The sequence below is a fragment of the Petaurus breviceps genome, unplaced genomic scaffold (genome assembly GCF_028583685.1).
Source record: "Petaurus breviceps papuanus isolate PSGF00001 unplaced genomic scaffold, PetGlider_PUasm1.0 428, whole genome shotgun sequence".
NCBI lineage: Eukaryota > Metazoa > Chordata > Mammalia > Diprotodontia > Petauridae > Petaurus > Petaurus breviceps.
The window spans coordinates 4,368,419-4,380,725 of record NW_027186331.1 but is presented as its reverse complement, the minus strand read 5'-3'; the positions used below and the strand labels follow the sequence as shown (position 1 = coordinate 4,380,725).

The following is a 12,307-nucleotide window of genomic DNA, read 5'->3' as shown; positions in this document are numbered from 1 at the left end:
CCTTGATTTCCACAACTTCAGGCATCAGGGCCCCAAAGTTTAGGGGGTTTAAAGAATGGGAAGGTGTGAGAATGAGCCCAGAATGGAGGTCACTGGCCACTGACCACCTACTGATCTCTTATTGAATCCTGGCCCTTATTTCACTAAGGCAGCAGAGAAGTATCCAAGGGGAAAGCTGGAGAGAGAGGAGTGAGATACCAAGAGAGGAGGTGTGGGGGAGGGAGCAAGGGTCCAGGGTTGGGTGAGAGGGCAGGACATCAGTTTAACTTTCTACTTCGAGTGCTGGGTTTGGAATCGGAAGACCTGGATTCAACTCCCACCTCAATCTTTTGACTGGTTTCTCTGCTTCATGTCCCTCCCATCTCAGACCCTTCTCCTTTTTGGGAGTGTGGGGGGAGGCAATCCAGGTTAAGTGATTTGCCCAGGATCACACAGCTAATAAGTGTCTGAGACTGGATTTGAACTCAGGCCCAGCACTCTAGCCACTGCACCACCTAGCTGCCCCAAGACTCTTCTTCTCTACTCAGCTGTCAAATGATCTTCCTTAAGTTCTGGGGGTGCCATATTGTTCCCCTGTTCATTAAACTACAAAATCCTATATTTGACTTTTAAAGTCCTCCATAACCCACCCCCCTCCTACCTTTGCAGCCTCCTTAGAGCTCCCCCTCCCCCCTCTGTATACTATTTAATCCACAGGTCTCCCCCTCTCCCTATTATTCTAGTGTCTTCCCTCTGATTACCTCCATTTTATCATCTGCCAGTCAGAAAATAAACATTTATTTAGCACCTACTATGTACCACATTTTGCTAAGCCCTGAGAATCCAAAGAATGGCAAAAGACAGACCCTGTCCTCAGGGAGCTCCCAGTCTAAGGTGGAAGGCAACATGCAAATAGCTGTACAAACCAGACAGGACAAACTGGAGATAATCTAATACTAGGGGATCAGGAAAAGTTCCCTGTGCTCCCTGTTTGTACCTGGCTGTCTGCATTCTTCTTCGGCTGGACCCTGAGCCCCTCCCAGGCCAGGGACTATCTTTTACCTTTCTTATGCCTGGCACACAGTAGGTGATTAATAAATGCTTGTTTGCTTCCCCACCCCCACCCTCCACCATGAGAAACAATTTTTACAGCCAATGTCTCTGATAAAAACCTCATTTCTAAAATATATGGAGAACTGAGTCAAATTTATAAGAATATAAGTAATTCCCCAAATTGTCAAAGTATATAAACAGGAAGTTTTCAGATAAAGAAAGCTATCTGTAGTTATATGAAAAAATGCTCTAAATCACTAATGATCAGAGAAATGCAAATTAAAACAACTTTGAGGTACCACACCATACCTACCAGAATGGCTAATATGGCAAAACAGGAAAATTATAAATGTTAGAGAAGATGTGGGAAAATTGGAACACTAATGCATTGTTGGTGGAGTTGTGAACTGATCCAACCATTCTGGAGAGCAATTTGGAACTATGCACAAAGGGCTGTAAAACTATGCATACCCTTTGACCCAGCAATACCACTCCTAGGTCGGCAGCCCAATGAGATCATAAAAAAGGAGAAAGGACCCACATGTACAAAAATATTTGGAAACTGAGGGGATGCCCATCTATTAGGGAATGGCTGATCAACTTGTGTATGAATGTAGTGGAATACTATTGTTCCCTAAGAAATGATGAACAGGCAGATTTCAGAAAAACCTGGAAAGACTTGCATGAACTGATGCTGAGTGAAGTGAGCAGAACCAGGAGAACGTTGTACAGAGTAATAGCAACATTGCGCAATGACCAACTTTTACTAGGCTTAGCTCTTCTGAGTAGTGCAGTGATCTAAGATAATTCCAAAAGATTCATGAGGGAAAATGCTAGACACGTCCAGAAAAAGAACTATGGAGTCTGAATCGAGGCATACTATTTTCTCTCTTCTTTTTTTCTTTCTTGTGTTTTTTTTCCTGTTGTCCTGACTCTTTTTTCACAACATGACTAATGTGGAAATATGATGAATATGATTGTACATGTATAATCACCTAGATCAAATTGCATGCCATCTTGGGGAGAGGGGAGGGAGGGGAGAATTTAGAACTCAAAATCTATTAAAGTGAATGTTGAAAAGTAAAAATAATTTTTAAAAAGGGTTACATCAATTCTGTTTTTAAATTTGTTTTCAATTACATGTAAACAAAAAACTTTAACATTTTTAAAAATTTTGAGTTCCAAATTCTCTCCCTAGACCCACTCCTTGAGAAGGCAAGCAATTTGATATGGATTATACATGTGTAGTCATGCAAAACATTTCCATATAGTCATGTTGCAAAAGAAAACAAAGGGCAAGAAAAACTCAAGAATAGTAAAGAAAGTAAAGAAATCTGCTTCAATATGTATTCAGAGTCCATCAGTTCTTTCTCTGGAGATGGAGATCATTTTTTCATCGCAAGTCCTTTGGGATTGTCTTGGATCATTGTATTGCTGAGAAAAGCCAAGCCATTCACAGCCAATCGTTGGACAATGTTACTGTTACCATGTACTATGTTCTAGTTCCACTGACTTCATTTTGTATCAGCAATGATGTCAATTCTGAAATGCTCACCTAAAATCATTTCTCACCCCCACTGTAGGACTTCTCCATTCCCTTACTACTTCATGCCCTCATGTCATTCCCTCCCCCTTTCCCTTTCTTTTTATGTGTTATCTCCAATAAGCATTAAGTATGTGCCAGGCTCTGTGTTAAGTGCTGGAGATAGAACTAATAAAAACATGGTCCTGCCCTCCATGAGCTTACGATCTAAAAGGGAAGACAATACACCAAAGGAGGCAGAAAAGGAAAGAGGAGACCAGCACAATGGGGAGCCCTTGGCATCTTGTTCTGTGGAGCTGAAAGCTGCAAAGGGGTGTGAGCTGAGAGTCCAGGTTCTGCCCTCCATAAAGGAAGGCGTTGGGAGGGGTTCGCTCCTCCGCCCTCCGAATTCCAATCTGAGGGGAGAGGAAGATAAGAGAGGTGGGGTCAAGGCTTGAGTTAAATCAGGAGAGAGAGATTAGAGGGGAAGCTTTTTTTTTTTTTTTTTTTGCCTTTTGGAGGGCAATTGGGTAACTTGCCCAAGGTTACACAGCTAGTTTTTGTGTGTGGGTGTTAAGTGTCTGAGGCCAGAACCGAACTGGGGTCCTCCTGACTCCGGGGCGCCGCTTTACTCACTGTGCCACCTGGTCGCCCCCAAGGGGAAGCCTTTGTCCTGAGAAGACATCTTGTTCAGGGGAGCAGCAGGTACCTAGGTAAGTGATCATGATTGTTGTGAGGAATGATGAAAACTTTCGTTTCCATGGAAATTATTTAATATATGACTTCAGAAATACAGGGGATCCATACATACCAGAAAGTCTTTTGACTTGTAGCAAACGCAGGAAAATAAATTGATTGTTAGGAGATGCTAACAACGTAGATTAGTACTGGATTATCTTCTAACAAAAGAAGAGGGAAATTGAGAGGTATAACTGAGAAATTTGTTTCCATCAATTCAGAATAACAATCAGCAGAGTGGAAGACTCTGGAAGGAAGGAATTATATCTCACAGGGAAGATGGACAGGCAAAGCAAGGATCCAACTGGTTCTTATCTTTTTTGGAGGTTAGAAGTCATCTAAGTAGAGTGAAAGTTAAGTCTTAATTGGAATGCTCCTGCATAATCAGCTTATGAACATTAACTTCTCTTGTGGGAGGACTTAAGATTCATTTTAAATGGTCACACAATACATGTAGGGAGAGGGCAAACATATCCAGGGGAATTATGTAGTAAGCATATTGGAAAGTTGTACACTCTGTATTAGCCACCCAGTGGGGAGACAGGGCAGGGCCTTTGTGGTCAGGCAGAGATTTTTAAGACTTCCTTTTGTTTCCAGAGAGTGTCTGTTTTATGAGGCGTTAATACGTCTCTTTCTTTTATAAGAGCCTGAGCCTGACTGACTTCTTTCTCAGTTGGGAGCTCCCTGAGGACAGGATTCTCTTCTGCTTTTCTTTCCAATCTCAGCTCTTGTCTCTGTCTGGTACATGTGGTCACTCATTCTTCATTTTCAAAGAGGGCCAATGACATCATGGGTAATCATACCTAGATATGAATGAATGGAATTTCAGTGAGGCAGTTGGGCCAAGTAGTCAGCCTCACTCTCTCTTCCTTCAGAGTTGGTGAGCACTCTGTTACCACTGGGGACAAAAGCCACAAATCAAATCATCCTGTCCTCGAGAAGCTTTCGCTCTACCCTGCAAGAGTTCTCCAACCCAGCCTGGGGCATCTTTGTGCCAACGACATTTTGCCTTGTACCTGCTCATGGTAGCATAGTTCCTGGCCCACAGAAAATGATGGATGAATTTCTTTTCTTTTTCCCTTTGAGAGCAAGGAACTTAAAAAAAAAAACTTTTGTGCCACCTGAGAGCCCTCTAAAGTCTGCTCCTACCAAAATGACTTCTGTTGTGTTTGCATCAATAGGTGCCCACCCTTCTCTGTCCCAGGACCTCTTCACTCTTAATTAGGTAGTAAAAACCCTAGTATCCCCATTTTACAGATGAGGAACCTAAAGGCTTAGAGAAATAAAGGGTCAAAGATTGAGAGCTGGAAGGGACCTTATTGGCTATCTAGACCAGCACTTCTTAAACTGTGGGTCGCAAAGAATTTGGCAACAGTAAAAGGCTTCTGGTGAAAAGACCAAAAATTAATTAAAAATCAAATGTGTTGTGAATCCAAGGTGTTATTGGCGATGCTAGCCTTTGCTTTTGAACACAAAGCATGAGCACTTTGCACCGTGCATGTCCTCAGCCACGCAAAACCAACAAACACTACCTTAAAAGGGGTCTCCAGTGGAAGAAGTTTAAGAAACCCTGACTTAGACTAGGTTACACCTTCACCCTGCCATTTTTCAGATGACAAAACTGAGGCCCAGAATGGAAGTGTTTCATCCAAGATCATCAGAAGTATGTACTTTGGGGGTGGCTAGGTGGCACAGTGAATAGAGCACCAGCCCTGGAGTCAGGAGGACCTGAGTTCAAACTTAACACAAAAACTAGCCATGTGACCTTGGGCAAGTCACTTAACCCCAATTGCCCTACCTCTCCCCCTCCAAAAAGCAAAAAAAAAGAATGAGTCGGCAGCTAGGTGATACAGTGAATAGAGTGCCCAGCCTAGAGTTCAAATCTGGCCTCAGACACTTACTAGCTGGGTGACCCTGGACAAGTCACTTAACTCTGTTTGCCTCAGTTTCCTCATCTGTAAAATGAGCCAGAAGGGGAAATGGCAAACCATTCTAGTATCTCTGTCAAGAAAACCCCAAATGGCATCACAAAGAGTGAGATATGACTGAAAAATGGCTGAACAAGACAGAATGAACAAGTTTATTTACAGGCCAGGGAAGGTAAAGAGAATTTCCATCAGAGCCTTTGCCTCTCACCCCATGGCCTCTTCTAACTTCCACCTTCAATGCCCAGTGCCTGACGAAAATCACACACAAAATCCTAGACAATCTTCAGAAGAGGCCATGGGGCAGTGAGACCCAAGCTCAGTGGAGAGAGTGCTGAATCTGGAGAATGGGTCACCTGGATTCAAATCTCTGCCGTGTGGGATCTTATACAAGCCACTTTCCCGGGGTCTCAGTTTCCTCATCAGTAAAATGAGAGAACTGGACTAAATGAACTCCCTCCACATCCTCCAGACCGGTGCTTCCCTATTCCAGATACAGGAAGTGTTTTGTACACCTTAAGGCTCTTTGGAGATATGAACTACTATTAATATTATTTGGGGAAAGATTGTTTAAAGGGGATACAGGAAAGGGAAGAGTCAGAAATGATCCAGGGGTTTCCACCTTGGAGCCATTGATGGGGATGGACGGAGAAGTCAGGAGGGGAAGAGGTTTTATGGGCCAGTGATGAGTTTGGTTTGAGTGGCCACGTCCAGGTTGAACTGCTCAGGGTTTAGTTAGAAATTGGAGCCTAAATCTTGGGAGAGAGGTCAGGGCTGGAGACACAGATCAGAGGGCATCTCGATACTTCCATAGGATCGGCTACTTGGAGAACTGAATAGAGCACTGGCCCTAGAGTCAGGAGGATCTGCATTCAAATCCAGCCTCAGAGACTTGACACAATTACTAGCTGTGTGATTTTGGGCAAGTCACTTAACCCCAACTGCCCTCCAAAAAAAAAAAAAGCAAAAAAAAATTGAGCTCTGCTTATAATTGAGTAATGGCCAGAAGGTACCTTCCAGACCATCTACCCATCCCCTCTCACTTCACAGATGAGAAGACTGAGGCTCAGGCACTTTAAAGGATTTGTGCAACATTACACTGCTAAGAAGTTTCTGAGGCAAGATTCGAATCCAGATCTTCCAGCACTCTACCTTAAGGCTTGGTGAGCCCTAGGAAAAATACATAGTTAGGGAGACTGAGGAGTGGGACCTGGAGAATGCCCCATCATGGAAGCCAAGGGAGGAGAGAGTACTCAGATTGATGTGGGAGTGACAGCATAAAAAAGCTGCAGAAGAGATGAAGAAAATGAAGACTGAGAAAAGTCCATTGGCTGTGACACATGGGAGCTCCCTGATACACTTAGAACAGTTTCCATCAATCAGGGAGGATGGCAAGGGATGGAAAAGAGGAAGTAGGGGCACCTGGAGGCACCATGGTGCCGAGAGCACCAAGCCCGGAGTTAGGGACTCATCTTTGTGAGTTCAAATCTGGCCTCAGACACTCAGAGCTGGGTGACCCCGGGCAAGTCACTTTACCCTGTGTGCCTTGGTTTCCTCATCTGTAAAAGGAGCTGGAGAAGGAGGTGACAAAGTACTCCAGGATCTTTGCCAAGAAAACCCCAAATGGGGTCAGGAAGAGTCGTTCAAGACTGAAAAATGACTGTCCAATGTGAGGACTCGGAGGCAGGTCTAGGGAAAAGACTACACAGTTTGTCAGTGACAGGAGGGGTGGGGGGAGAGGTAGAAAGGAAGAGGCTGAAAGGAGCTAGCTTGTCTATAACTAGACCTGAAGGAGAGGTCCTGGATGCTGGAAAGAGGAAGGCTGAGGGCCCAAGGTCGGGGAGGAGGCCGAAGGGGAGGGGACCAGGGAGAGGAGGAGGAGAGGGCTGGGTGTGGAGGCTAATGTGACAGATAAGGGAATCCACCCTCTAGGACTGAAGAGTTCCAGCTTAGCATACATTAAGTCCCGGGTTTATCTGGGGAGTTCCCCATCCACTCCATGAACCTCCCAGGGAAGGAGGATCTTTGTTGGGGCCTGCCCACTGCTGGGGATTAAGAAATGCTTCTGTTTGTTAAGAAGGATTAGTCAGTAGGATGGATCTGAGCCATCCCTTGGTGCTGGGTCCTTCCAGCTCCTCTTTACCCTTTGGCCTGTTTCCATTTTTGGAGAAGAGCCTGGAGAGCAGCAGAACTGGAATGCACCTGCATCCCCAGGCGAAAGGGGCTTCCGGGATGGCGCTTGGCCTCTACCTGGACCCTGACTGGAGACCCGAGTTTGGGTTCCTGGCAATAGCCTGAAGGGATGGGAGAGTCCATTGAAGTATTGGTTGACCGGTTGGTGTAGAGCATGGGGTTCACCTGGGCATAGCATGTTTGAATACAGTAGGCAAGGAACCAGTTGATAGGCAGAGGTTGAAAGAGGGAAGGAAAGAAGTAGAAAGGTAAGGAGAGAGAAAGACAGAGAGACAGAGAGAGAGAGGGGGGAGGAGGGAAGGGAAGGGAGGAGAGGGGAGGGGAGGGGAGAGGAGGGGAGAGGGAGAGAGAGAATGATTAAAGGTACACTTTGCTAGAGAAAACCAGAAGGGGTGGGGGCACCTGCAGAGGTAGTTCACCTTGGCAAGGAATAGGGCCACCTCCTTCTCAGAGACTTGGGGAAAGGAGGAAAGAGTGGGGGTGAAGTCAAGGAGCTTTGAGATGAAGAGTCTAGAAGAGAGATTTCACTTTGAATGGCCTTCCTTTTCTCAGGTGAGTAGGAGGGGCAGGAGAAGGAAGAAGCCAGCCAATGGAAGGAGCCAGAAGAGTGGGCCCCTTGCACCCCTATTCCTGAGTCAGCTGGGGGGAGGTGGGAGGCCCACGTGTGCTCAGCCCTGTGCAGAGGGGCAGGGCCTAACATTCCCCTTAGTCCCCTCTCAGGATCTCACAGGCTAGAGCTTTAGGATGTCCCCTGGAGCCCTTGGGCCTGCTGCAGAAGCCGTCAGAATCTAACCTTTGAGGGAAAGACAAGCTTTGGCCTGTTCCATGTCCCCTGTGATACCTCTTCGAAGCCCACTCCCAGCTCTGCTGGAGGGGAAGCAGGGAAGTAAAGCCAAGACACGGGAGAGTAAAAGACCTAAACTTTGCCCTCTTGAATTATTCAGACAATGCAGGGACCTTGGGGCAGCTGCTTTAAGCCTTTGTGGTGGGTAGCTTACCGTTGGAGGCCTGTCCAGTTTGGTAAGGACCTGGCTCTGGAGACCAGGACCTGGGTCAGATGCTATCTCCTTCCCTGGTCACCTTGTGCAAGGTGCTTCACCTGCCTGGGGCTCAGTTTCCACATCTGTAAAATTGCACCAGATGTCCCCTGAGATCCCTTCTAAATCTACTATATGATCCTATGAGGCTGGGGGGACAAAAGGACTGACTAAAATCTGCAGGCTTGACCCTGTAGCAATCCCAAACTCTCTACGGAAGCCCAATCCAGTCCTGGGTGTGTGTCTGAAGGACGGTGGACGGCCGGAAGGGTGGGTCTCTCCCCAGAGGAAGGAGAATGGATCGTGAGCTCTCCGGACTTGCAGAAGTCTCTGTTTGTCGCACTTTCTCTGCAGCTCGGCGGCACGGTGATACAACAAGATAGGAGTTCAAATCCAGCCTCAGATCCTTGTTGTCGGTCATTTTGCGGCGGCACCTGACTCCTCCTGACCCCTCTGGGGTTTTCTTGGTGGAGACACTGGAGCCGTTGGCCATTTCCCTCTCCGAGGACGCCGAGGCAGACAGGGTGAAGTGACTAGCCCAGGGTCACACAGCCAGTGAGTGTCTGAGGCCAGACTTGGACTCAGAAAGAGGAGTCTTGCTGACTCGGTGCTGGGCACTCTGCGCTGCGCCCCGAGGCTGCCCGCGGTGCTAAGCCTCACCTGCGGAAAGGCATTAGAAAGCTTCTGGACAGCTGGGACTTTACCTGCAGAACTGCGTCCTGACAGGAGGGGGAGCCAGAGAGCCAGGTGAGACGTGTGTGAGAAACCAGGCAGCTAGAGGGAGTGGGGGGTGTGTGTGAGTGTGAGAGTGTGTGAGCGTGAGTGTATGTGTGAGTGTGTGTGTCCCAGGGCAGCCCTGAGGGGCTTGCCAGTGAGGACTCAGGCTGACACGGTCCAGCTTTCGATGAGAGACCGCCTTTGGGACACCTTCCTGCCCTCCTCTCTCAGGTGACCTGGAGACGTCACAAGCTATAAAATGAAATAACCAATGACAACAATAATCTAATAGGACCCAATCCTTTCCTACTTGACCCCATGTGCCTGCCCTCTCCACTCCCTAAGCTGTCTCTTGGAAAGACAACAGGATATCATGGAAAGGGAGCTGAGTTTGGATCCAGAGGACCCGGGTGTCGATCTGCCAGCTAGTACCTGTGTGGGCTCCCTGAGCCTCAATTTCCTCATTTATAAAACTAGATGACTTTTAAGGTCCCGTCACTTCAGTCTTTAGAAGGAAGCAAATTCTTGGTTGGGCAGATCCTCAGGGGGGCTATGGATAGAAAGGGGACAGGATTTTGGCCTTGGAGTCAGGAAGACCTGAGTCCAAATCTGACCTCAAATACTTACCAGTTGTGTGACCCTGGACAAGTCACTTCACCCTGTTTGCCTCAGTTTCCTCACCTGTAAGGTGAGTTGGAGAAGGAAATGGCAAAGCACTCTAGGATCTTTGCCAAGAAAACCCCAGATGGAGTCACAAGTCAGACACAGCTTCTGTCAGGCCTCTGGCTTGAAAGCTTTTGGTTTTGTGTCCCTGGGAGATAATGAGTGTTTGGTACAATAACTTGTACTAAGAGTATTCTGAAAACACATTTACAGATCAGTGTTAATTGGAGGGGATTGTGGGCAACAGTTGGGTTTATGATAACGGTCCAATGCCAGGCTAGTTTCTTGGTGGTGGTCTCCAGGATGTCTAGGTGTCTGTATGTGCTGTCTAAGGAGGTTATCTATTTGTATCCCCAGTGCTTAGCACAAGGCAGGCACTTAAAAATTGTTTATTGACTAGCAGATTTGTTCACCTATTTCTGACCAAGGCCACGTGGGTGCTGCCTGCAAAGGGCTCTTTGATTCTGCTGCTGGATCTTAGCTGTTTCTCAGTCTCTCTTTAGAAATAAAGTATTTTCAGTTACAAACAACAGATTGGTCTTGATTTTGCTTTGTAAAATGAAGCCAGTTTCTTCCAAAAGTATGTCTAGAAAATGTTAACCTGTTTATCACATGCTCTGAGAATCTTCCTCCTTCACGGTGAGTAAATGTTGATCGTTCTTTAGCAGCTGGTGGGTGGTGGGTCTGGCGTTGTCTTAATACCGGATGGGCTTTTCCAAATCTGCCATGGCCCAGTTTATAGTTCCAACAGCATACATTCAGTCACTAACAGCTTCAAACACATTCTTCCCCTGAGTGTTGCTTTCAGAATACCAGAGAATCTCTTAATGTATTCAGCCATAACTTTATGCTCTACGTTTCTCACCTGGAAGACACCAAAGCATTTCTAATTTTGGTCTGTCTTTGTCCGATGGTTCAGTTTAACCTCTGGGGTCAAGCTGAAAACTTCTGATCTCTAGCTTTCCTTGGCTTCCATTAAGAATTTTACATTCGCCAGGGCCAAAGGATGTTCTGATATTACTTGAGAAAGATGCTGAGAGATGGCAGAACTATTTAATGAACTTGTCACTGCAGTCACATAGTTTCATGTCACCTGTGAACAACAACAATTTATTATATAATAATATATAATAATCCCCTCCCTCAGGGATTATACCTTGCCTATGTATGGACAAGATATAGATGGAAGGTAATCTCAGAAGATAGGGTGGCTAGTTGGCACCATTGCGGTCAGGAAGACTCATCTTGAGTTCAAATCTGGCCTCAGATACTTCCTAGCTGTGTGACCCTGGGCAAGTCACTGCACCCATTTGCCTCAGTTTCCTCATCTGTAAAACAAGCTGGAGAAGGAAATGGCAAACCACTCCAGCATCTCTGCCAAGAAAAACTCCAAATGGGCTCATAGAATGTCAAACACAACTGAAAAAGGACTGAACTGAAATCTCAGGGAAGGTGCTACCTGGGGAGGGAGGGAAAGAGACCAAGGAGAAAGCTTCTGCAGAAGGTGAGACTCGAGTTGAGTCTTGAAGAGCTAGAGACGAAGAGAGAGCGCCCACATAAATGGAGCAGCCAAGATGCTGTAAGGTGTTTTGCCTTCACTCTTGCAGCTTGGAAGCCATACTTAGTTTCATTTCATAGGAGGAAGAGTCATGGCTTGAAGGGGACACAGAGCCTCAATGGGCTCAGGCTGTCTTCCTGAAGGACTCTGAGTCCAGAGTCAAAGGTTCCGATATTGGCTGTGTGATCTTGGGAAAGTCTCAGTTTGCTCGCCTGTAAGGTGAGACCTCTGTGGTCTCTGCCAGTGCTAAATGTATGCTCTAGGAGCTAGACTGCTTGTTTGTGACACTATTATGTTGGCCACACTTTTAAATAGAGAACAGTTTTCCATGTGGAAATGAAACCCCGTAGGACTGCCGCTATGCTCGGGTCTCTTTTATCGATGTTATGAGTTCTGAACTGAGTCAAAGGCTTCTGTCTAATGAACGAAGACAATGTAAATATCACAGGCTTTGTCCAGCATATCCAATAATGACCTAAATCTATCATAAGCACCCCTAGGACACTGAGGCAGCTCCTTTTTTTTACTTCTTATCCATCACGTTTTCTTTTTTTTCTCTTCCTTTTTTTTTTGAGGCAATTAGGGTTAAGTGACTTGCCCAGTGACACACAGCTAGTAAGTATCTGAGGTCAAATTTGAATTCAAGTCCTTCTGACTTCAGGGTCATTCTATGCACTTTACCACCTAGCTGCACCCCTTCCAACATGTTTTCTTTTTCTTTTTTTAGTCAATTGAGGTTAAGTGACTTGCCCAGGGTCACGCAGCCAGATTTGAACTCAGGTCCTCCTGACTCCAGGGCCAGTGCTCTATTCACTGCTCACCTAACTGCCCTGTTCCTTCTGATTTCAGGGCCCGTTCTCCATATGTTGTGCCATGTTTTCTCGTAAATGTTTAAATTTGTTTTTTTTTTTCCAATAACATA

The 12,307-nt window shown here is 46.1% G+C and overlaps 1 long non-coding RNA gene across 1 annotated transcript; it reads right to left on the bottom strand.

The window, feature by feature from the left end:
• Positions 1-3,102: 3,102 nt before the first annotated feature.
• LOC138171339 (uncharacterized) lies at positions 3,103-10,916 on the bottom strand. Its single transcript, XR_011170865.1, has 3 exons — positions 8,409-10,916; positions 3,366-4,095; positions 3,103-3,263 (listed from the first exon to the last, which is right to left on the bottom strand). It is a non-coding gene; the product is annotated as an uncharacterized lncRNA (long non-coding RNA).
• Positions 10,917-12,307: the final 1,391 nt, after the last annotated feature.